A 26,783-nucleotide genomic window follows, 5' to 3' on the forward strand; every position below is an offset into this window, starting at 1 on the left:
GTTTCACCTTCCATACTTTTTTTTTTTTTTGGTGATCTCACTGTTTAAAATGACCCCCAAGCTCAGTAGTGAAGTGTTATCTCATGCTCCTAATTGCAAGAAGGCTGTGATGTGCCTTATGGAGAAAGCGTGTGAGTTAGATGAGCTTCATTCAGGCATGTATCAAAGCGCTGTTGGCTGTGAGTTCAAGGTAAATGAGTCAACTATATATAGGAAATAAGGAATCTTTAACAAAAACACAGGTCAAACCCGATTATGTATTGAACAGCTGATAAAAATGTGCCAAGAGGCTGGTTGGAACCTAATCTGGTATTTCCCCTGAGAGCGTTGGTTCAGTATTTGCTAATTCCGTGTTTGCGGAGTCCTTATAGAACAAAACTATTGCGAACCTCAAAACTTGATATAGAATTAACTATATTGAGAAATAGTATCTCCATAGCCTTTCTGAGAAAGGTACTAAGTGGAGAGAAAGAACATGTAGAAGAGAAATGACACATAGCACAGGAAATACCAGAGAATGGAAAAGGAAGTACCGAGTCCTTGAAATCTGAAAACATTAATGGGGTTGTGGTAAAAGACTTGAGTGACTGTCGGTAAAATAAATCATTTTCTGAATATCACAGGGTGACAAAGCAGAACCGTTCCTTTTATCCAGAGTTATCAACTCCATCAAAATGAGTAATTTTCTTTTTACTAAGCAAAGTAAAGAACCCCTTAAGACACGTGATTGGAATTTGAATCTATCTAGAAATGAGCTAATTTCACTGGCAACTGTGAAAGGAGCAGCAGAATTCAGGCAGATTCATTTATTCACTAGATAATTGAACAATATTTAATTGCCTTATTTTAAAAATACTTGACAATAGAAGCTAACATCTAACGATGTCATATTTGTGAATGAAGAAAAAGCTCATTTGACAGAATTTTTTTTTTTAATTTGGAAAGCACCCTCAATGTATGTTTTTTTGATCATGGGACCAGCAGCTCTAAATGATCAGTAAGGGTCTGGAGACAGGACATCAAACTCCTGGTTTGGAAATAGGCTGGCAAAAATTAACTGCAGTATCAGCTAGAATTCTGGGGAACACGGCACTCAGACCACAGGTGCAGGGGTTTGCTTCTTAAGAAACGTAAGGGCAAGTTGCAGGTCTACAATTGTCTCAGATCTCTTACCATCGTTTTTGCAAATGTGCTAGCTTCCCTTTTGTCGGGAGTAGAGAACGTTGAATGGTTAAATGCCACGTGCTCTTCAACCTGACATAGAAATTCTAACGGAAAATCAAAGACTCTTTTGGCCTCTATCCAATAAGAGTTTAAACTTCTTTTTAAGTGACCCATCTTCCTCGCCCTACATAATGACAGTAAAATGAATTCTGGCTCATTACGTCTTTAATGTGTCTTCATGACTACTGGGAAAACTAATGGCACTTTGGCCAGCATTACATGTTTATTTTCTGAGTGAAGCAATTCTTGCAACAGATGACAGCTCATCCATGGCAACACAGACTTCTTGAATTCTCTTTATGTAAAAGGTCTCAACTCACGTGGATAAAAAGAGGCTTGAATTTTAAGACTCTCTTTTTTGGAATTTACAATACACCTTTCCTCTTATGTTGGAGTAAAATGATCAAAGGACGTGGGATAGTACTTTAAGAAAGTACATGTTTATGCAAATTCTTTGGCTTTCGCTTCATCAATGAAGAGAATTTAAAGTAAATCTTATGTAGAGCAAATGAATATGAGGTGGGCTAGGTATTTTCCTAAGATTCAAAGATAGCAGATAATTCACTGGCACTGACATATGCTTATGATTCATACTTGAAAACTGAAGCTGTTTCTCCCAGAAATGGCAGCAGAGAACACCAATGTAAATATAAAGTGTTCGGATGTTAATTAACTGTAAACCAAGTGTCAGAAGGAGTTAAATAAATTTGTAATTGAATATCCACTCTCTGAATTCCTCAATAGTCAAAAATAATTATTTCCATTTTTTCCAAAATCTGTCATCAGAAAATGATTTATAAACTGTAAAGCCTTAAATAAGCGTGACATCATTATGATTAAAATGTCAAAAATTATCTTTATTTTATTATGCCTAAGTAAGTCCTAAAAATCAACCCGAATCTGAGAGATATTCTATTTTTCTATCTTTTTTCCAGGCAAGTAAAAGTGTTGAACAAAAGCGGGACATTCTGCTCATGGCTCTGGGGAGTCTATGTTTTTAGACCATCCTGCTGCTTGCCTGAGGGACAGACTCGTTAAGGCATGGCAGGGCTGGGAGGGTGGGGCCCGGCCCCAAAGGAACCACCACAAGTGAAACGAATGGCTTCACCTGGACGGGATAAAGGCCTCCTGCCGGGGGCCCTGGAGAGGCACGGAGAGAGGGACCAGGTGCTCTCACTCCGAGTGCTACCTGGCCGTCACCTGCACACCTGGCCGGGGTCTGCTTCCGAGCCTACACTTCCAGCTGATGGGCTGCCAGTTAATGTGTCCCGCTGTCCCAGGACACCTGAAGAGCTCGCAATCACTTCCTGCACATCTGTTCCATTGTTATGCCGTCCTAATCGTGTCAGGTAGAATATGGACTTTCACATTTACTGGCCACTGGTGCCCCTTGAGGCAGATGCTCTCGTCGCACTGGCCTTGCGCCCACCAGCTGGGTCTCAGACCTGGCTTCTGGCTGCTGTGCTGGTCTTTGAAGTCTTCCCTCTCTCCCTCCCCTCCGGTAGCAGCTCTTGTCCAGTCCTCCCGCTCCCTGCTCCCCGGTCTACAGTGTACCCCGACTTGGGCAACATGCGGACTTGCGGACTGGTGTCCATCCCTGCCTCCACACCCCTGGCCCTGCTGCGGGAGGAGAGCACAGCAGAGCGCTTCTGCAGTGCTGCCAGGGCAGGTAGATTCAAAAGGTTGGGGTTGAAGGGGGACCCTGCAGGCAGAGAGAGAATGGTGTATGTGCACGTGTGTGCACACGGGCAAAAGAAATTCCCACGTGTCTTTAGACTCCCAAGCCCCTTTCTTTTGGGAAGGAAAACTGGACCCGCTGTGTAGATAGAATCCACTTTCCACACTCTGGCCTTCTTACTGGTTACAGAATTGTTGTAACAACAGTACCCTGTCACAGGCAAGGAGCAGGTAATGAGAGGTTTGTGAGTACAATTCAGCTTGATATCATGGACTCCTGCAATGCAGGTAAGGTAGTTCCTACCCACACCAGCAGGAAGAACCGTACCTGCTTCCTGAAGGACGATTACAGACCAAGTACTCAGGTTTGTAGCAAGAAATCCCCCCCAAATGAGAGACAGGCTTTGATGCCCACCACTTTGTCTCATTTATTTTCAGTAAGTCCCTACATCTACCTGCATGTACAGAGGGCAGACACCATTTGAAATTATATTGAGCAAGCCTGGAAGAATTTAAACTAATTGGACTTTGCAAATGCACGTACATCAATAGTTGCAAATACTTCTACAGTTGCTTTTAAGATTTGAAGGACCTTGCTGTACAAACAGCTGAAAGTCTTTGAATTCAAAGAGAAACCTTTACACTCTCTGATACAACCCTCTACACCCAGGGGCAATTTTATGAGGAGGAAAAAATGCATTTATCTTAACTTTCTCTCATTAACTGTCAAGAAGACATGAATATGATGCTAGATGGCAAAGCTCCCACATACTGGGAAGGAAGACAGCAGCCAGAGTGGCTTCGAGGTCAGAGGCCAGAGTCCCTCGGGGACCACTTACCCCCAGGAGTCCTGTGTCTGATTGTAAGTCTGCTCCGTTTCCGCTGTATAGTGGCTAAGCTCCTACAAAGTCAGTGTTCAGCAAACATTTGCTGAACACCTGGGTGGGTGGATGAATTAATGAAAGAATGGATGAGCGAACTAATGAATGAAGTGATGCCCCACAGAGCAGAGCCGGCTTAAGGCCTGAATGAGCGGCACCTCCATACTCCCTCTCTGCACAAGCTTTTCGCCTCCTTTTTCAGTGCTCCCCTCCCACCACCCGTTTCCCTCCGACGGGAGTAGGTGTGGCAGCTGACACTTGAGTGCTCGGTGGTGACAGAGACTCAGCCACTTTCCACACATTATGAGTTAATGCTCCCAAAAATGCGAGAGCAGTCACCATCGTTATCCCCGTCTTACCAAGGAGGAAGCTGAGGTGTAGTGAGGCTCACTTACTTCTCCAAGGTCCCATGGTCTCCTGGCAGGCCTGGACTCAGACCCTGTCTGTGTGTCCCGGGCAGCCCGAAGGCTGGACGCAGTGGCCTGCTGCACTCACCATCCCTTGCCTGCACACCTGCAAGGGGCTGCCAACATCCGGGCCACCCACCAGGCTTTCCTCTCCAGACCATCCGCCTCAGTGCTGCCAGTGCCATCTTTGTAGTCTTTGTCCGATAGTGACCCTTGCTTAACACCCCTCAGCAGCTCTTCAGTGTCACAGAATAAATAACAGACTCCTTTTTGAGGTCCTCGAGATACAACATGGCCTGCTCACCTCCCGTTTCTCCAACCTCATCTCCTGACGCTCTGCAGTGTTCCATCTTTCCTTTGCCTGGAGTGGCTCTATTCTTGCATCTCAGTGATGACATCCTCCCGGGAGGTACCCTTACCTGTCACCCGCCTGCTCTAGGCTAGGCTGGGTGCCCTTTGCCTGAGCCCCTATAATCCCCCTACAATTCTCTCACTGGGTGTCCATATCCTGCTACCTTTGTTGGCATGCTTGTACCAGGCCCCCAGTTCCCCGTGACCTTCCTGCAGTGCAGTCTACACCTCCCTCCCCCGCCGTGTCCTGAGATGGTGCCACTGGAAAGCTGGATCTGAGGCCCCATGCTGCTGACCTTGGCCTTGGCTGAGTGACTTGCCCTGCCTGGGGGTGGGGGGGGATATCCCCTCATCACTGTGTTTCAAGGTAACCCTTAGTGGGTGGCGGTCACAGGGGAGCACCTCTGTGGCCGGAGCTGTGAGCTTGAGGGAGATGCCGTCCTGCAGTGAAGACACAATCAAGGCCTCAGCCAGCCCCACGGGGAGCTCTGGGACCCAGTGGCCCTTTGGGGGCTTCAGCCAAGGCAAGGGACCCCTGGTACCTGTCTCAACCAGGTGCTGTGGCAGCTAGGCCAGGGGAGGGGGTGGCCCAGGCAAGGATCCCGGTGGCGCGTCCCCATGGTGGCCAGACACTTTGGGATGGCCGCTGCCATCATCAGCATTCTGGACAGCTGGGGGAGTAATTCCCTCAGCCCAAAGGGGCTCCTGGGAAGGTGGCACAACATCCAGTGGTCCTCAAAGTGTGCTCCCCCAGGGGAGCTTGAGGGAAACGCAGATTCCCAGGCCCCTCTGGGACCTACTGAATCAGATTCTCTGGGGTGGAACTGAGCTGGTTTAGCAAGCCCTGCTGAGGTTTCTGATGTGTACTAGGGTTTGAGGACCCCACATCCCACCAGGACTGGCGGAGCGCTCATTTGGTGCCCCAGATCGGCTGAGAGATTGACAGGAAACAGCAGCTGCCCTGCTTAGGCAGCCGTGGGGAGCCCAGGGCAATACCAGCCTTGCCACCAGACCAGTGTCCCAGCTACTGCCCCAGAGCCCTGCATGCACCTGGAAACTGCCGGGTCATTCCTAATGATGGGAATGGAATTGCTGCAGCACCTTCCTAGGCTGCAGTCCCAAAAAGGGGGCATGTAAATGGAATCCCATTCCCCGCCAGAGGGTAGATTTGTGCTCTGGACCTGCTTGACCACTTCCACCCACCTCCCAGGCAGTCCTTAGAAATGGCCTGCATGCCTCTGAGTGTCCCTCCCCTGCCTGCCCTCGAAGTCTGCTCCTGGCTGGCTGGTGCCTTTGGGGATTAGCTCCTTGGGGGTATGGAGCCCTCCACTCCTTGGATCTTGTTCCCTGCCAACATCCAGGTAAAGGAGTAACTGTCAGTGTGCTTCAGTGAGTCTGATGGCATAGACGCTGCTTTTAGATGGCTTATAATTGGCCAGAGTGCCGTGCCCTGGGAATCTGCTCCCCGCTTTCCTGCTTATCCTCTGCTGTTATGGTTTGCTAAGGCTGCAAAAATGCAATATACCAGAAATGGATTGATTTTTACAAAGGTGATTTATTAGGTTACAAATGTACAAAGGCCATGGACATCTCCAAGTTAAGGCAGCAACAAGAGGATACCTTTACTGAAGAAAGGCCAATGGTGTCTAGAATTTTTCTGCCACATTGAAAGGCACAAGATGATGTCTGCTGTGTGTCTCCTCTGTGAGTCCTTCCATAGTTTCTCCCCAGACATTCTGTCTGCATTCTCTACAAAACCTCTCTCTTAAAGGACTCCAGTAAGCGCGTTAAAGACCTACCTTGAATGGGCGGAGTCATATCTCCATGGAGATAACCTAATCAAAGGATTCCACCCAACGACAGGTCTGCCCCCACAAGAGTGGATCAAAAGAACATAGCTTTTCTGGGTACATAACAGTTTCAAACCAGTGCACCCGCAGGCTTCTGGGTTCCAGGTTCTGGCCACACTCTCTGCTGTCAGAGCTGCCTTTCAGGTCTTTGGGTGTAGAGTTTATGGGGTTGCTTTCATCTCAGCTAGTGTTAAGTGGGCTTGCCATTCCAGGTTTATCTCAAATGAGGGGATTGGGCCGTGGTATATACAGACCCCCAACAAAAGGGTTAAATTTGAAGGAAGCACTAGGAAGACAAAAGAGGAAAAATAAAGTAGGGTTCAAATTCTCCTTCCAGCACTTCCTATCTGGGTGAGCTTGGGTAATTTACTTAAATCTTCAGTAAAATTGAGATGATAAAAAGTACTGCCTCATTGGGGTATTAACAGGGCCAAATGAGACCAAGAGAGGGAAGCTCTTAGCACAGGGACTGGCACTTGTGGTTATCTTTATTTTTAATATTAAGATTATTTCTGTCAGAATTAAGACTTTTGTATACTGTTCTTTTTTCATACATAGCTTTTCTTGTTTCATACATTACTACTCAGAATCCTTGCTTTTATGGAGACTGTACATTTACTAATGTACTGTCTCCTGTACTGTTGTATTTTTGTACCCACATGCTGTAGTAGAGCTTTATTATTCTTGTTTTAGAGATAACTGAGGTTGAGGCAGAGTTCATCCTACCCCAAATCACACAGGCTTGGCACAGATGAGGTTGGTTCTTGAAACCTCGCTGAATTCTGTTCATGCTAACTGTGTTGTACCCCAGAACAGCCTATGTTCTTTTAATCCATTTTTATGGGTCCAGGCTTAATGTGGGTGGATCCTTTTGTTTGGTCATATCCTTGGAGATGTGATCCACCCAATCTAAGGTGGATCTTAATCCTTTACTGGAGTCTGTGAAGAGAGCTCACAGAGAGAGCAAACTTAGGGGAAAAAAGCCCACAGAGGCATTTTGGAGAGAACTTAGAATGGAACCCAGGAGGGAAGGGCCAGCAGACATAGCCAATGACTTCCCATGTAACAGGGGAACCCCAGATTCCAACAGCCTTTCCTCAGAGAAGGTATGTTCCCCTTGATGCCTTAATTTAGACATTTTCATGGGTTTAGAACTGTAAATTTGCAAACTAACAAATCCCCATTGAAAAAGCCAGCCCATTTCTGGTATATTGCATTCTGGAAGCTTTAGCAAACCCAACCCTACCTCAGACAAATGGGGAGACAGAAGACAGTCTAGCATGTTAATAGGAGTCCCAGAATTATTTTCCAACTTTTCCAAAGTATTCTGTGCCCCCGTTTAGAATTAGAATCACTTTTTGAAACTAATTGATGACCTTATAACCGGTAGCTTGTTCCAACAAGAGTTTGCAGCCTTACTTAGTTGTTTCCATGCAAAGCACCAAGGATTATTGAAAAATAGATGTGCAAGTGTTTTGAAAATGTAAAGAGATCAATCAACAATGAAAATCGGACCATGCCATTTCCCTTTAAACTCCTTCTAACCCAGTGGTTCTCAGTCGTGTTTATTTATCACTGCAGAGCTCTAAAAAATACTGAAGCGAGTTCCTTCCCTGAGGTCTGATGTAGTTGGGCTGATGAAACTTGGGCCTAGTGTTTTTAGAAATCCTGGGCCACTGGCAGCAGAATTGCTTGGCACGCTTGTTAGGCATGCAGATTGCAGGGCCTTATCCCAGTTCTAGTGAAGCAAAATCTGAGAATACAAGAATCTTTATCTTCTTAAAACGTACTCCAGATGAGCACTTCTCAACTTTACGTGCATTCGGGATCATCTGGGGATTGGACTAAAAAGCATATCTGAACAGTGGGGGTAGGGGTGAGATTCTGGGCCACACTTTGAGTGGCAAAACCTGAAGTGATTCTGATGCACAAGCAATTTTAAGATGCTCTGATGTCTCGAGAAGGACCTGTGCTGCCAAGCGTGGCACATGGGGAGGTGCCCTGTCCCCACCTCCAGCTCGCACTCCCGCCACTTCCTGACTAGCACATTAGACTCCATAGTAACAAATTGCTTTTTGTCTACTCACCTCTGCCCAGAACCCCATTTCCCCTCCTTCAAAGATGAAGTTCAAATTTCAGCTGACACACCACTGGCCCCTCCCCACTCTCTCAAGCCACATTTTACTGAAATTGACTGTTTGTTATTCTGATATTAAACCGCCCATGAAAATATCAGTTTGCAGAAACGGAAACTTTGACATATTCACCCAGATACCAACAGCATGTGGTAGGGTAGGCAGTCTATAAATATATATTCAATTAGCACTAAACTCAAACCTTTACCGTCATGAATATCAGAGAAAATCACCCATCCTTTGAAGGTCCACTTATCCAACTGCGTTTTATGCTGTATTTTTGCCACATATGAGGTGTTTGAGGGGCCCCGCCATCACTGCTATCTAATGGTTCCCAGGCATTTCTGTCAATCCCTCACAGTCTTTTCAGCAAACCACTCTTAAGGCCAACAGCTTGCTCCACCAATGTGGGACAACACTCATCTGTGCTGTGTTGTTACATGTTTAGAGGACCTGAGCTGAGTAGACCTCGGCAGTGAGCAGTGCGACCTACAGCTGCCCTTCGGACCCCACCCCCAAACCCACAGCCACCAGCATGTGGGGAGTGAGTAGCCCCATCCACGACCACGGAGGAGGGAGCCGCAGGGTGCTGACGGCCTCTCCCAGCTGGCTCCAGACACTTGCTTAGTATGTGCTTTTACAGTGGTTACTTTGGAAAGCAAATATTGACACTTGCTGCCACTGGCTTTTTCAGTCAGTGCTTGGCTCCCTGGTGTATACTCTTTCCTTAATTACTTTCTTCCATCTAGCATTGGGGAGCAATTTAGCTTCATGGAAATTCACTTTGAATTTCCCAGGTTGAATTCTCAAATAAATCTGAGTCAAAGACTGCACTGGGCTGGGAAGTCTGTGATTCAGACGGCATCTAACTTGGGCCAGTGCCTCCTCTGAATGTCCTTACAGGCTACCTGGGCTCCTGGAAGAGACTTGCCCTGCTGCAAACAGTGGGACATCTCCTTCAAGGCGGCTCATTTGAGTAGAAAAACTCATTGTTCCGGGACCCGTGGATGCAGGCTTGGGTGGTGGGCTCTGCCCCTGGACTCTCTAAAGCTTGGACTGGATTTTCACTCCACCACCCAGAGAAGAGGGCTTTTTGAATTATGCAACAATGCCCTTTTAGGTTTTAAAAGGGCTCACATGCCAGCATTACGTTAAACCTTTAAAAATGCCAAGGAGTGAAAGAGAGAGGATTCCTGCTGCCACTCAGCAACCTTGCACCAGAAAAATGGCAAACTTGCTAAAGTGGCCATGGATGGGTCCCACTTGCCAGCGTCTGTACTCCACCCTCCCGGCTCCCTGAATCTACATAGCCTCTCTCTTTCCCTTCTTCAGTTCCTTAGGTTAATTCTGTGGTTCTCAACTCTGGGCATCGCTAGAGAGCTTTGAAACCTAATTAACTCCCAGGAATTTTGACTAAGCGGCTTTAGGATGGAACCCTGGAAATAGCAGCTGGTTGGAAGCTCCCCAGGTGATTCTAACTGAAGCTGGGGTTGCAACCATCAAACTCTCTGCTTCCCAGAGTCTTCTCGGGAGCAGGGCACTTTCTGATGATGAATCCCCTCCCTCAACAGCTGCACTAGATTCCACCACCACCCTCTTTCTTTCTCATCAGAAATGAGGATACTTAAGATTTGTATGTCTTTGTTCTGCAGAGGGCTTGCCCAGTGTCTGAACTTGGCTTCTGTGTTTGGCAAACCCCCTCCTCCAATACGCATTTTAGAGAGAACCAGGGCGTATGCCTGACAAGGAACTAACTGAAAATGCCAGATACTCTCTTTCCTGGGCATCCTCGCACTTAGGCATGGTCAGCTGGCCAAGGCTCCTCAATCAGACCCCACTCCCAACCCTTGACTGGGAACCACTGAGGCAGAGGAAGAGGGTCTTTTCGAATCCTCTCTGGTGGCAGTGGTGGGGGGTCCCAGAGCCCAGGGCTGGTGGTGCAGCACCCAAGGCCTGGCAGACACAGGGGTGTCCTCACCTGCTGCCTCTGGCTGTGGGTCTTGTTTACTGCACCAGCCTCAAGCCTGGTTCTCTCAATGAGTCCACGGACACCCCATCTCCATTTGACACATTCCCTTTCCTTTTAAATCAGCCCGAGTCTACCTCTGTGCGTCTTGCTAAGATCCCTGAGGGAAGCCTCTCTTGTGCATCCGTAGGTGATGCCGTGAACTACTATCAAAGGAAAAGCACCTCCTTTGGAATGAGAGTCAGACCCCATGAGCCCTCTGACACAAGTGCAGGGACCCTACTTAGAATGCTCTATTTCCACTATCTTATGTCCATGCTTTCTTCCAGTTCTACAAATAAACAGTTTGGCTACTTACTCTCTCAGATTGAGCCTCTCTGCCCCCCACTGAGCTGCCACTGGCATCAAACCCTGACTGGACCACACCACCTTGGGAAGCAGACATCTCTTCTCTAAGGCCACGGACATAAGATTCCTTAACTCTTTCTTCATTTTACGAGAATAAGAAGAAAAGGAAGAAATGAGGTCTGACTGTGCCCTGTGAGTTCTTTTGGTGGCTGCCCAACGTGGGCACAGCTGGGGCAGCCTTAGCTCTGAGGAACAGCCTGAGAGGAGGGGAATTGCCCTCATAAGATGCATCTCAGAGCCTTCCTCCTTCCACGCTTCCAAACTTTGAACCATAACAAAGCTTGAGAAAATTCAATTCCTCTGAGTAGTGGGCTGTCATTAGAATAGGGGCAACTTTTGTGCTTTCACCCCATGAAAGCACCTCTTCAGTGCCAGAGTGAACCACCATTTTGTACCTTAAATGCCTAACACACACTCAAGTATTCAACACATGTGATATGGATCCCTGTTGAGCTAGAAGTGAAACATTCTGTGACTAAATCCCCAAAGCCTGCACATTTTCTCTTGCAGTTCTCTTTAGTAAGTTTGCTGCTAGTAAAAGTTGGGAAAAATCCACCCTGGTAACAGAAGACGTTCTCTGTGGAGTTCCTTCACATGGGGTATTGGCAAGCATCTGCTATCCCCATAACTCCAAGAAATGCTACTTTTATGGGAAGTTTTGGTTTCTGGATGATGATCTGATTGACAAATGCCCTCAGAGACCAAAAGCTGGTCCCACAGACAGAAATGATACATTGATGCCCGTAGAGGGAAGTAGACCCAGTGTCCTTTGAGGACATAGCCAGGGTTCTTTTAATATTTGGATCTTAAGCATTTGGATCAATAGCTGGCCAACAGGAGACACTCAAATAATATTTGGGAATTAATAAATAAGTGATTGGATGCATGGAAAGATGAACAGATGAATGGAGGGAGGGAGGGAGAAATCAGAAAGAATAAGGCAATAAGGGAAGGAATGGAACAAGCAAGACAGATGATTGCAGGAATGCAATTAATACAATGAGAGTAAAATGCCCCTTATAGACTTTGAGGTGATTGTTACAGAGATTAAGACTATGTCATGGACTTTTCAAATTTTGATAAATTAAAAGAGTCAAAATAGCTAAGATACTCAGCTCTGCCTCTTCCTTGCAGTTTCTGCTTGAGCCATTCATTACATTTCCTAGAACTTCCGCTCCTATATTCATAAAGCAACTGAGACGAATTAGCTAATGCCTTAGATTTCTTCCAATATTGATGGCTCAAAGTTGTATTAACTACTGTGATTGCAAATTAAAAATGCAAACTTGCAGATAAAAAGTACAATTTTAGAAATTTATGCCATCATTTGAATTTTTCATCTCCCTCACTCTCTCTTTTTAATTGTCTTTTGCTAAAGGCTTGACTTTTCTAAAATTCTGTTTGCTCTTGAAATATAACCATTGGCAGAATTCACCAGAAAAGGAAAGGAGAGGTAATAGTGCCTGCCATGATCTTTTCAATGAATGATGGTAGAACGCTGGATTTCCACCTGGAAAAGAAACGACTTTTGAATCTTAATTCCTGTTGTGGTTCAAGATATGCCCACACATTTTTCATTACTCCTTTTTAAAAAGGTGTAAATGCATTCCTCCACCCCCTTAAGCTTAGAGGCTCACTTCTTATGAATAGAATAAAGCAAACAGGATGGTGGGCATCTTTATGGATCAGGTTAAAAAAGGCCCAGTGGCCTCCTCATTTCTTGTCCTCACTTAGACCATTTGCTCTGGGGAGAGTCAACAGCAGAGTTATGAGGCTGTGTAGTCAGTCCTTGGAGACTCCCATCTGGTAGGAACGAGGTCTTTGGTCACGAGACAGAAAGTAATGGACACATCCTGCCAAAGGCCACATGAGTGTGCCATCTTGAAAGCAGATTCTCTAGCCCCAGTTAAGACTCTGATGATGGCAGACATTGCCAACAGTTTGACTAAACCCCAGAAGACATCCTGAGCCAAAGCCAACCAGGCCAGCCACTCTTAGATTCCCAAATCTTTGAAACTTCATGAGACAGTAAATGTTTGTTGCTTTAGTTGCTAAATCTGGGAGTGATTTGTTATGCAGCAATAACTAACTAATATACCTCCAACATACATAAATATTAAATCAAAATCAACCATAGACCTAAATATTAAGGTTAAAACTATAAAACTTGTATAAGAAAACAAAGCAGAAGATCTTTTTAATCTTGAGTTAGGCAAATATTTTTTTTAGAAAATAGAATATGTGAACCATAAGGGAAAAAGTTGATAAGTTGAACTTTATCAAAATAAAATATTCATGCTCTTCAAAAGACACCGTTAAAAATGAAAAGACAAGTTACAGAGAACATACACATTAAAGGACTTTTATCCAGAATATATAAAGAACTCTTCAACTCTATAAAAAAGACAAACAACCCATTGTAAGAATGGCAAAATATTTGAACAGACACTTCACACAGGAAGATACATAAATGCCCTTTTATATACTTTAGATATAAATTATATATTTTTTATCTCTATAATATTTTTATTTATATCTAAATTTATTTATTTATATAAGGTGACTTCTTATCTATATCATATAAAGATATAAAATATCTATTTTATATCTCTATATCAAAGCAGCTAACAAAGATTCTCAATATCATTAGTTATTGGAGATATGCAAATTAAAACCACAATGGGATACCTCCCACACCTGTTACACTTGTATCCCTGAATCATTCTGGAAAATCAAAGACATCAATTAGTCATTCCTTTTCCCAAATGTTTATTTACAGGTGGGTTAATTATCCATACATTTCCAGTTGTTGAGTATTTAATAAATAATATGCTTGACCACCTAATAGTGTTAGGCGCGGCATGTCTTAGCCTGGTCGACAGGCAAGCCTTCAGGCGGGCGTCCTTGGCTTCAGTCTTGAGAAGTGGTCCCACGTCCCATGTCATGGAGCACGTTGACATCAAGTCTCTCCAAGGCTTAGGGCAACTCCAGAAACAGGAAACATATCGGGGCTCTGTTGTGTTTGTCTTTCTTTCCTTCGGAAAACTGGATCGGAAGCCGTTTTCCTGCCCTGGGCTTTTACTTCACAGGCTCTCTCAAGCTCTTTTAAAGACAAGCGTGTTTCTGTTCTACTGAAGCAGCTGCTCAACAGCCTTTTCATGACTGTAGACCCATTTCATTATTTTTCCCTTAGTGGATGCCATGTTTTTTTTTTTTTAATTCAAATGCCAAAACTGTCTTTAATAAGAAGCAATGACTCCCCCCCCCCTTTTTTTAATTTTGTAATTTTCTAAAGCCATGTTTGGCTGCACCTTCATCAGTCACACTGGTTAACAGTGAGGGTTCTGCAGCCAGCCCAGTTGGATTTGAACTTCGACTCCAGCATTTACACCTGGGTGGCTGGGAAAATGCAACTCTTTCCTAATCTCTGTTTTCTTATCTATCAAATGGAGATGGTAATAGTCCCTGTTTTTCATAAGGATTAAATGAGACAGTTTATGAAAATCTCTTCATAGTATGTAGCTCAGAGAGAACAATAAAAGTTAACTCTGCATATTACTGAAGCTTCTGATCAGACCGTGATGTGGTTAGCAAACTCTTAATCGTAATCAGACATCCCACTGATTTAGTGGCTACTCTGTGCCAGACAGTCTACAAATAAAATTCCATTTACTCTCACAACAGTTCAACCTTGTGGCTATTATTCCCACTTTCCCAGTGAGGAAATTCAGAGGTGAAGAGGTCATAAGTTTGCTCATCTATACTGTGAGTAAATGGGGAAGCTGCTGGTTGAACCCAATCCTTTCTGGATTTACAATGCACCTAACCAGTTTGCACCCTGCTTCCTCAGACAGAACCCTATCCCTCAGCCAATGCTCGGTTAGCCTGCAAAATTTTATGTCACACACATGAGCTGCTTCCAGCAGGCATTTTTTGGGGGGGGGGTGGGGGTGGTGGTTCATGGTCCAGGAATCAAACCCAGGTCCGCCCCATGAAAGGCGAGCATTCTACCATGAACCACCCATGCACTCCATCCAGCAGGCATTTTGAAGTCTTGAAAACAGTATTGTACCATTCTCCAACACACGCGCACACGCGCACACATGCATAGGCACACACTCGCGCATGCACGCACACACAGCTGCCCCCATCGTGGACCCCAGGGGAACAGCGGGTCTAGGGGCCTCCAGCTCGTGCCCACACTCTCACCTTCTCTGTATGAAGGCAAAGCCAGAAAGCCAAACCCAGGCATTCTGCAGCGTCACTGGCTTCTCACCCTGTAAGTAGAGTCTGCCAGGGTGGGGGTGGGGGTGCGGGGGGATGGGGGCGGGAACCAGCCCAGGGGAACTTCCATTCCTAGGCGTAGCGATTGGTTTAGAACAAGGAGCGCAGCACAGGGTCTCACCGGGACCGCGAACGCAGGGCGGGAGGGAAGGGACGATTTTCACAACTGTGTGTTTACTTTGTTTATTTTCACTACAGATTATTTTCATTGTGAGTAGGGATGGGAAATATGGTTTATGAAAAGTAAGAATCTTCTAATACAACGTCAGATTCATCTCTTAGAAGCTTTCGAATACTCTTTTTTTTTTTGCATAGGCAGGCACCAGGAATTGAACCCGCGTCGCCGGCATAGCAGACAAGAATTCTGCCACTGTGCCAACGTTGCATCGCCCGAATATTTTTTTAAAAAGTTGAAATCCTTTAGTCTCTCTGCATTTGCTTTTAGCATCTCAAGTCCCCTGAGATTTCATTTTTTAAAAGTGTCAGAAAAATCAATGGGGCTCCCAAGACAGTTCCTCAGATTCCATCCTCTCTCAGAGGCCTGGCACGGACCACGGCTTCCTGAGCTGGTGTCATTTAACACTTCTGCAGACAGACAGCTAATTAATGTAGAGATGAGATGACATTTTTAAATTATGCATTAATGCAATGGAAGGTGCACTCTGACTATTAAACTGATGAGTCCCTGGTGTGCCCCAAGGCAGCCTGTCTTCCTGAGTAAAGATTAGGGGAGTGTTTTGAGAAGCCAGTAGGAACACCTGACAGCTACTGGGGGAATGAACGCTTTAGCTTATAAAGAAAGAAAACAGGTAAAAGAAAAGAGTCAAGGTGCTGTCCAGTCAGTCTCTGTGTAAGCCATGCCACCCTGAAGTTATTCAGTAGGGAACAGAATTGTGGTTTTTAACTACTGAGTAGCCGTGGCAAGCATGCTTGTAATAGCCACTGACCAGGAAAATCTACCTCTGGAATGCAGGTCACCTGCAATGGATAGATTGCCTTTCCTGAAGGCAGCATGAGAAGACACTGGCTGAAAAGCCAGTTGAGCACTGGGTCCCAGTGTCATCATAAACATAACTCAGCAACATAGTTCTTTCCTACTCTCCAGGAGCTTGAGACTCATTGGGGCACTGACAAGTGAGAAAGGAAGGGTGATCCCGCGGTGGAATGGGCGGTGGGGATGGAAGCCCCGCAGAGAAGCAGCGCCATGCCCGGTCCGCCCTTGCCGCTCAACCTCTGATGTTTGAGAGCTGCCTCCTTTACCTTTGAAAATTTGTGGAGCTCTTCAGATTTGTCTCACTCCCATTCTCAAAATCATTAAAACCCTTTGCCTCCGTTCTAGAAGATTCCAATCTCTTTTCTCGGTCACCCACTCTTCTCAAAAGAGTGCAAGCCAGCTTTGTTTACCCATTGCACAAACATGCATGGTCTGCCTTTGATGTCCCGGGAGCCTTGCTGGGTACTGGGAGCCAATCAAGAATAACTGGGTGTCCTGGGAGGAGGGGGGAAGAAGCCAAGGCCGGGGCCACGACATGACGGGAGGGTTATCTGGACACATGTGAGCTCAGGAAGCGCAGAGGAGCAGCCAGAGAAGTCCTAACCCAGCCCGAGGCTCCGGAAACCTCTGTGGAGTTCTGCAAGGCTGGATGGAAGTGGTCAGGGAGAGGTCTTGGGGTGTCCCCCGGGTGTTCCAGGCAGAGACGACCTATTATCAATCGTTATCAAGCTACTTCTGTGCGAGGGCAGGGGCCCAATTGCTCATTCGATAAATATTTATGGCACAGAAAGGGCGCTAGGTGCCGGAAGCAAAGGGCGGCGTTTGTTGAGACTGGTGAAAGAATTCATGCCCAAGTCCGTAAATGTGTTTTCAGTGATTGCAAATGAGCGAAGAAAATTTGGAAAGCGGATGATGATAGAAAGATGAGCAGTAAGAAGGGTTATTGTAGGAAGAAAAGGGAAGGATTATCTCGGGGTGAGGTCTGGTGTGAGGACAGGTCAGACAAGCAGGACAGGGACCAGAGAAGGGACTCCCAGCTCTGTTTTCCTGGGATTAGAGCGTCAGGAGGGTCCAGGATTATGTGAGAGAGTTCTTGCGTGATCAGAGCGCGATGCAGTGGCAGAGGGCTTGATTCTGAGAAGAGCACAGAGATGACATGTAGGCACATCCCATGTGCTAAATTCAATTAAAAAGCCAAAGACTCATGCCATGCTATTCCATACTCTGGGGCCATGCTATTCCACACTTTGAATTAAACTCTAAACCATATTGAAGGCATAAATCTTGGAACCAACCCAACACCCAGGCAGTTGTAATGTTTCCTAGTTTGATGTAGCCTAAGAAAAAGCAGCACCTTAAGACACTGAGCTAAATGTCATTTCCCAGAAAAAAAAGCTGGATTCCTATTATTTAGACACCAGACACTCTGGTTTTTCTTTTTTTCAAATGGATTGTGCTTTGTCCCTCTTGATTTACTGAACACATTATGGGGACAAGTCTCAGATAGTTGTAGGATGAAATTCTGGCCCCAAAGCACAGTTCATCGTGTTCTTTAGGAAGCATAAAAAACGAAAGGTGCAGAGGGAAGAACTGAGTGATCACAGGTCTAAAGTGGGATTTTCAGACTCCCTTTCCTTGTTGTTCACATTAAATGTGTCTTTTAAACACACCAAGTGCGTGCCACAGTGGGGGCAAGGCAAACCGACACCACAAAGTCCTTTCCTTCTGGCTGCCCCATCTATGCAGACGGCGCTAATCAACTCAGGAAACAGAACAGATGAAAAAACAGAAAATTGGGCAATCACAAGAAGATACCAGGCTAAGAGGGGCACAGACATCTAAACCCCTCAGCAACGGTGTGTCTCAACCCTTTTTAATGTCCTCAGAGGTAGGGATTCTGCTTCCTCGCCTCCCCCAAAGCTGTGGACACTCACAGCTAGGGCCTCAGGGCCCACGCCCAGCTCCTCTCAGCACTTCACACCCCACACCTCTACTTAAGCATCAGTGTGGTGCTCCCCTTCCCTCTGGAGTCCTTCCCTTCAGAACATCCCCGAGATGCTAAGAGAGCTCCACACCATTGGAGAAAAGGCTATCAGGAGTGTGATGGATTCAAGGAAGAAAAAGCTTTAAGGGGATAACCTGTGTCATCATGCTCACATTTAACAGTGGAGTTTGAAAAGGCTAACCTGGAATATTGCACATGATATGCCGTAAAAGAACAGAAACAAATCCCTCCACTGTGCTTGGCTTTGGTGGGGCTGCCCCCGAGACAAGAGGCTCAGCGCCAGTTCCAGCAAGGGGCCTCTGCCGCCAAACCTCAGCCCGTGCCAGCCCTGCCCGCGTCCCCCATCTCCTTCCCCTCTTCCGCCTGCCCCGTGGGGATCTAGGGAGGCTGGCAACGAAACCACATAAGGGTGGGTTTAAGGGTGACGAGCGGTGCAGACCTTCCATCCAGCCGCTGGGCGCCCACACCCAGTCCTGGCTGTGCCCGACTCTCAGGGTGGCCCCAGACCCCCACCCCTGGGCTGTGCCCACTCCTCATGCTTCCTCAGCCTCAGATCCACACCGGCCAGCCGGCTGTCTCCGTGGAGTTTAGGACAAGAAAGGAAGGCAAGCACAGCAGGAGAAGTCAGAAGAGAAAACAAAAGGTGGAGAAGGGAGGGCAGAGGATTCTAAACAGAACCTTTCTTCAGTGAGCTCTCCAAGGGGCAGAGTGGGGCTGGGCGTGGAGCTGAGGACGCGAGTGGGGTGTGCCTGAGTCCTTCTCACGCCAACACCTTAGCACAGAGGAACAGGATGTAAAGGAAGAGCCACAAGATGGAAGACAATGGTAAGAAAAGAGTGGGTGGGGGGAAGGAGACAGATCTAAAATCGTTGAAAAAACAAGACAAAGAAGAATAAAGACTTTAAGAGAGAATGAACTGGCACTCATATTTTAACAAGTTAAATTGCTAGTCTCCAAAACCACCACTGAGGTAGGTATTTCTAACCTTATTTTGTAGGAAAAGAAACTGAGTCTTCAAGAGCTAATTAACCCAATGTCAGCCCCCCAATTTCACTTCTGGGTTTCCATCATACTGAAAGGAATACTGGAACGTGTGCAAAACTATGCATGCACAAGTGTGTTTATTGCCACATTTTTTTATATATCAACAAATTAGAAATCAATATTCATCTATAGGGAGGTGATAGATTAAATTATGGTATATGCTCACATGGAATTCCACTTAGCCATGTGTTTTCCAGTGTGACATCTACTTTGTGATGACTCAAAAAACTTTTCACTCATACTAAGTAGAAAATAATTTGCAGAAATATGGTAGTGTGATTCCATTTGTAAAGAAAATTTTCTTTTTATATTTTACCTGTTCATATATGTGTACAAATACTCATAAAAAAGTGAGGAAAAGACACAACCCAAAATCCCAAACAGAAGCGGAATGAAGAGATTCCTTCAACCAAAACTCTCCACATCACCTCAAACTCCCTTCATTCCCAGAGGCATCCACTGCCTCTCTATATTCCTATAGGGTCTGAATTTTTTGCAAAAGATATTCATGATTCCTCGTAAAAATTTTAAACAAAGTTTGTTTCTTAAACCACTTTGCAGAGATGGTCTTTTTATGCAGGAAATATCTGTTACTCAGCAAAAGCCTGGAAGCACTTTCCCTTTCTTTCTTCCCTTTTCTCATGCCGGCAGTAATAGCAAATTCCTATGGGACCTGGCATCCCCCTGCACGCTGGGCTTGGAGTGATGGAGAGACCTGGCCTGCAGCATAGCTTCACGGGCGGAGTCGCTGGGTCACCCACAAGCAGTAGCAAACACCTGCAGGCCTCCCAGCCACAGCTTACCCCAGCACCAAAACTGGATGTAATGGAAGTCGGCCTCATCGGTGCAGACACGGGAGGGGACAGATGAGAGAGGGTGACTGTGCCTTCCCCTATTTCCTGGGGAAGGCAGGGCTGAAGGAAGGCAAAGAGCATGTCCAAGTCCCTGACAACCTGATCACCAACATGAAGGAAGTCCATTCCCGTGCGGCTCTGAACAGGTGCCAAATTCTGTCTCCCGTCTGTTTCCCCACCTGATCCCACAAATAGGGCATATGGTTTCCTTAGGGAAAGAAACTGAGACCCTAGAGGAAAGGCAACTGACTCAAGAATTGAGCCCCGCGCCTGGCTGCTGGGCACAGCTGCTCTGCAACCTCAGAGGCAGACCCCACACAGACCATTCCGAGGAGCCAGAGGCTCCCATAGGCTCTGGGGTCTCTCCTGGACCACTCCTTTCAGTTTCTCCTAGAGTTCTTTCCACAGTGTATCAACACTGTAGATGCCAGTGTTGACATCTACAGGCCAGGACGAGAAAATAAGGGCACCCATGCAATTACAGACACGTACGGCTTCCACACGATTCTGATGAGCTTGATGGGTTCCCGTTTACTCTACCATGATGTGCTCTCACATCTGCTCTCCCTCTCTCTAGATAATTTTATCTAATTGTGACTTGAGAGCTTCCCTTCTTCTTTAAAAGTAAAACTCTGTTTCTACATCAAAGCATGGCTTTTGCTATAACATTATGTACTCCTGAATTAATAAGTAAACACCCAGAAAAATGGGCTGATGGCAGAATGCCCAGATTATTTTAAAGTCAGTGCAAGCCAACTGACGGAAGGAATAGAGGCCGCCCAGGAGGGAAGGTGGGAGCCAAGTGGACAGGCTGCGAGCTTGGAAGCAAGTCTGCTCTTCAAAGCCAGCCCCCCAGTCTGGTGAGCATGAGATCAGAAGGGTAAGGACAAGTTTGTCCACCCAGCTGAGTATCTCTTTTGCGTGGTGGTCTGCACTCACGGTGCTCGTCCAGGAGCAGGTTTTCAGAGTACCATGAGCACAAACATCTGATCTAGGGAAAAGCTCCCTTTGTCTCACCTTCTTCCTCATTTTCTCGCCATAAGTCATTCACTTTCTTGCACCTCTTCTGTCTCTGTCGCTGGAACTCATGGTGCTGCATGCTCCACGCAGCTCCCAGAGCCATTGCCAAGATGAAAATCCTTCAGTACATGAAAGCACAATGCAAATGAAGGATTCCGATTCATATGAGGACTTCCCTATGGTTGAGAGAAAGATTAAATAAGTTTAATTAGAATCAAGCCCCTGGAGCTGAGACAACCAGTTATTAAGGCTAGGGACAGGACACGATATGGATCAATGGGGCATGTTTTACTCCTATCTGTACAAATAAAAACAGCAATATTAATTAATTACTGACAGTCCAGCACTGTCGTGGCTGGTTTTGTACCTTACTCTTAGGACGGAGCCTGGGAGTGAACAAAGCTGGGCAGCAACAGATGGGTATTTTTACAACCAGTTTTTTGTCCCACAAAGTTTCATAGGTCCTGCATCATGCTAGATCCTGCTGGGCTAGATTGGGATTTATATTATGAAAGAAAGAAAGAGGTGACATGGCAGTGATTTCAGGGTGTTTGGGAGGTGGAGACGTCTTTAAATTGAAGTGGCCTCGTGGTGGCAGCATTTGGGCTGAAACCTGAAGAATGCTCTTCCTTCAGCTCTGCAAAGCTGAAGGCAAAGAGAAGAATAAATTTAAGTGCCCTGAGGGTGGGAGAGGACTTGACATAGTTGAGGAACAGATAGGAGTCCCATGTGCCTGAGCTAACCTGCAGAATATATGTTCTTGTAAGGCATATTCCTTGGACAATGGAAGGTGAAATTTTATTTTATTTTTTGTTGTTTTACTGTAGTCCTAAGAGTTTCTTTTTATAGTCATCAGTGAAAGAGTAGCTATCTTTTCATTTAAATTTCCCTTATATTCCCAGGTTTAGAGGAAACATTAAAAATCCTTAAAATGACAATTATATAACATCTTGCCTTTTCCCAATCATAGAGATCTGCAAGTTTATATTCAGCATGATAGAATGAGTGTCACATTCTGTTTTGGTTTTATCTGCTCTTATATATTATTTTCCATGAATTGACATGTCCCCTTGTTTGTTGTTTTGGACATTTAGGTTGTTCCCAATTTGGGGTTGCTACAAATAGCATTGTAACCCTCGTGCAAGCTGCTTAAAAAAATCCTTTATGTATTATGCTGCTGTGAGACTGTTATATACTCAGGAAAGCCATGCTCTTTTAATCCAGACCTGTTGTAGGGTGGGACCTTTTGATTAGGTTGTTTCCATGGAGATATAACCCCATCCATTCAAGGTGGGTCTTAATCTGCTTTTTGGAAACTTTAAGAGGGAGACATTTTGAAGAAAACACAGATGGCTTGGAGAAAGGTAATGCTCAGCAGAAGCTAGAAGGATCCACAGGAGCTGAGAGAACCATTTTGAAGCCAACCCAAGAGAGAAGGGCCAGCAGACGTTGCTACATGCCTTCCCCTGTGACAGAGGAACCCTGGGCACCATCAGCTTCTCTTGAGTAAAAAGTGTCCTCTTGTTGATGCCTTAATTTGGACATTTTCATGGCCTTCGAACTGTAAATTTGTAACCTAATAAATCCCCTTTGTAAAAGTCAATCCATTTCTGGTGTATTGCATTCCAGTAGCTTTAGCAAACTGAAACACGTATCTCTTTAAAACATTGCTGTTTTCCCTTGCTTTTTGGCATTAAGGAAAAAAGGCTTACTTAAATTGCTCTGGACCAAAAAAAGGGGGTGGGGGGTGGGATACATCATGTAAATATGTCTGACAAGACGGGGCAGAGTCGGTTGCAGGGAAAGGCCACTCTCCCAGGGTGGGTGTGGGAGGGCACACATCTGCCCCTGCCTTTTTGACTCTCCCTGCCCCTTTGTTCACTCTCCTTTCCATTGGCTGGCAGTCCCTGCTAACTCATGCTTTCTCTCTCTCTCTCTTTTTTTGGTATCCTTGTGGTGGGGTCATGTTCCATTATTTTTCCATGTGAGTATCCCGTTATTGCAGCACCATTTGTTGACTTTTTTTTTGTTTTGATTGTTTGGTTTTCTTGTTTATTTTTTGGGAATTACATGGACTGGGACTCGAACTGGGATCTCCCACATGGCAGGTGAGAATTCTACCACTGAACTACCCTTGCACCCCTCTTTTTTTTTTAATCTTCTAATTTTTATTCTAATAATACATATATCCTAAAGTTTCCTCTTTTAACCACATTCACCTACACAGTCTAGTGTTATTAACTGCATTCAAAATAATGTGCTACCATCACTACATCCATTTCCAAACCTCTACCATCGGCCTATAGAGAAAATCTGTACAAGGTAAGCTTCAACTCCCAATTCCCTACCCTTAGTCTGTCTCCTGGTATACATGCAATGGAATATTCAGCTATAAAGAGGAACGAACTCTTGATATACGTGACAATATGGTTGAAACTTGAGGACATTATGTTGAATGAAATAAGCCACACACAAAAAGAAAAATATTGTATGGGTCCACTGTCATGAACTATGTATAATAAGTAGGCTCTTAAAGTTAGAATCTAGAATTGCATGTATATACCACATTTTGTTTATCCCTGCATCAGTTGATGGAAGCTTGGGTTGCTTCCATCTTTTGGCAATTGTGGAGAATGCTTCTATGAACCTTGGTGTGCAAATGTTTATTCAAGTTCCTGCTTTCAGTTCTTCCGGGTATAACAGCAGGATTGCCAGGTCAAATGGTAGTTCTATATTTGGCTTCCTGAGGAACCACTAAACTGTCCTCCACAGTGGCTGTATGATTTTACCTTCCCACCAGCAGTGAATTAGTGTTTATATTTCTCCACATCCTCTTTAACACTTATAATTTTCAGTTTCTTTAATAGTTACCATTCCAGTAGCTGTGAAATACCATCTTGTGGTTTTGATTTGCATTTCCCCAATGGCTAGTGATGTTGAGCATCCTTTCATGTGCTTTTTAGCTATTTGTATGTCTTCTTTGAGATATGTCTAGTCTAGTCTTTGCTCATTTTTTAATCGGGTTGTTTGTCTTTTTTGTTGTTGTAGGAATTCGTTAAATATTCTGCATATTAAATCCTTATTGGATATGTGGTTCCAAATATTTTCCCCCATTGAGTAGGTTGTCTTTTCAATTTCTTGACAAAGTCCTTTGATGCACAGAAGTTTTTAATTTGGAGGTCCCATTTATCTCTTTTTTTCTTTTGTGGCTTGTGCTTTGGGTGTAAGGTCTAAGAAACCATTGCTTAAAGCAAGAGCTTGGAGATGCTTCCCTACATTTTCTTCTAGAAGTTCGTAGTCCTGGCTCTTATATTTAGGTCTTTGATTCCATTTTTACTTCCTTTTTTGTGAAGTAAAATCATAACCGGACTTCCCCACGACGCATCTCCCATTCCCCCTGGAATAAGCTGACCTGTTTAACCGCTCGCTGGGACCCGGTTTTCCGATTTGATTTTTCTATATCTTGTGTTGTTCAAACACAAAAACCAACAAAAAAATCTTATACAGTTAACCTCAGCCCTGAATGCTTGCTTTCTTTTCCCTAAGTCCTGTACCAGACTGAACTGTACAGCAGAACACTGTGTTCCCCTAAGTACTGGTCTTACATACATGATTTTTCCACAGGCAAGTCATAAATCAAATGGAAAATCTGAGTTGTGTGGCTGTGTTTGCAGTCTTCCTTCCTCATTCACCCCTCCCCCCACCCACGCACTTATATAAAGTGGTTTTATTTAGATTCCAAACAAACCAAAGCAGAAAGAAGAGATGGTCAGAAGTTAACTGTCCACTGACATGCTAGGAAAAGCCAAGCCTCTGGCTCTGGTGCCCAAGTGTCCACGCTTGCCCCAGGCGGCACCCCTAGGTCTATGGCTCCGCTGTGCCCCCGCAGCCAAGGACAGGGCCAGGTCACCCCTCTTCTCTGCTGCAGAGAAAAAACAGAACCAACACAGGAAGGGAAAGAGGCCTGGAACTCACAACCAGAGGAGGCGGGAAGAAAACCCAAGCCTTCCGGGAGGTAGTGTCTGTTAGCTTCAGCCAAGCTCCATGCGCTGTGCACTCCCGGGTCCCAGCGAGCGGTTAAACAGGTCAGCTTATTCCAGGGGGAATGGGGGATGCGTCGTGGGGGAGTCCGGCCCCCTCCCCTCGCGCCCTCGAGGCAGCCCCAGGACGCATCCGCGCCCGCGAAAGCAGGGGCTGGGTCTTGCCGGAGGGATGGGCGCCTTCCTGCCCCGGGGCTCGGGCCAAGGGGGGGAGGCCCTGGCCCTGTCCTGCGCACCGCGGGGGCGGCCACGGCACCGAGAGGCTGCCAGCCCGTGGAGGGGAACCCCGCTGAGGGGAGGGTCCAGACATTGAGAGGGAGGCGGGGGGCCTCACCGCCCGGCGCGCAGCTCCCCGCGGGGGCCGGAGGGTGTAGGGTGCAGGGTGCGGGGTGGACACGAGCCTGTCCGGTCTTGGTCAGGACCCGGCGCGCGGGCGACGAGTGCGGGCGGGCGACGGGGACCTGGGGGCGAGCCTCGCGGTGGCCGCCCTCGTGGGAGGTGTGGGATCCCCAGGATGCCCTCTCCACCAGCGAAATGGGCTGGGGGTGCGCCAACCAGGGTCGGGGGCGCCGGGAGCCCTCGATCGGCCCGCGCGTTCTGGAAGATGAAAATTGAAAGTGATTTGGCTCTGGAAACGAGTTCCTCTTGAGCGCAGCGCCTGCAGGTATCACTTTTAAAGCAGTCTGCGTCCTGGGGTTCCTGCGCAGACCAGTGCTGCTCCTGGAAGGAGAAAGGAGTGGTGATCTGCCCTCCTGGAGAAGAATAGTTACCAGGGACCTTGGATGTTCCCTCTGGCCGATGAAAGCCTCTCCAACTATCAGTGGTCAGTGGCAGAAGTGCCACTTTTCCTTAATAAGTTAAAAGAGTAACAGTACAATTTTAAAAACTCTTCAGACAATTGCTGTGACTGCTTCTACAAAACCCATTGGAATTAAATCAATCTATCAGCAACTTGGGCGTTTGCTTCTACTGTAGTAGGCATTGTGGAAGATGCAAAGTAATGAAACAGAAAGCTTTTGCCTTCAAGGAATTTATGACTTGCCTGTGGAAAAATCATGTATGTAAGACCAGTACTTAGAGGAACACAGTGTTCTGCTGTACAGCTCAGTCTGGTACAGGACTTAGGGAAAAGAAAGCAAGCATTCAGGGCTGAGGTTAATTGTATAAGTTTTTTTGTCGGTTTTTGTGTTTGAATAACACAGGATATAGAAAAATCAAATTCATTCACATATAAAGTTATATATAAATTGAAGATTTTGTGCGGGAAAATAAAAGCAGTAAAAAAGATAAAGGGTGAGATTCCCAAGGCCTGTTGCACATTTGGAAACTCTGAGTTGTGTGGCTGTGTTTGTAGTCTTCCTTCCACACCCCTCAGAGTGTGCACCTGCTGTTCTCTCCACCTGAAATGTTCTACCCAGTAGCTGGGTGGCACATCCTCTCACCTCCTTCACTCCCTTGTCCGAACACCACCTTCTCAGTGGGCCTGTTGGATGGGCTTCTCCAGCTTTGCAGCATTCTGGCTCCCCATGCCCTCCTCCTTTCTTCCATCTCATGTCACTTATTACCATCTTACACTGTCCATTTCACTTACTTATTTGTTTGTTGTTGACTGTTTCCTCCAATTAGAATATAATTTCTATGAA

At 45.9% G+C, this 26,783-nt stretch overlaps 1 long non-coding RNA gene across 1 annotated transcript in view; it reads right to left on the minus strand.

Annotated features, from left to right (window-relative positions):
• LOC143679242 (uncharacterized) overlaps nucleotides 1-25,172 on the minus strand; it is a 45,322-nt gene extending 20,150 nt beyond the window's left edge. The window contains exons 1-2 of the long non-coding RNA XR_013173611.1: nucleotides 24,893-25,172; nucleotides 21,098-21,276 (exon numbers count right to left, since the gene is read on the minus strand). This is a non-coding gene — a long non-coding RNA (uncharacterized LOC143679242). The remainder of the gene's footprint in view (nucleotides 1-21,097; nucleotides 21,277-24,892) is intronic.
• Nucleotides 25,173-26,783: the final 1,611 nt, after the last annotated feature.

This window comes from Tamandua tetradactyla, chromosome 4 (genome assembly GCF_023851605.1).
Source record: "Tamandua tetradactyla isolate mTamTet1 chromosome 4, mTamTet1.pri, whole genome shotgun sequence".
NCBI lineage: Eukaryota > Metazoa > Chordata > Mammalia > Pilosa > Myrmecophagidae > Tamandua > Tamandua tetradactyla.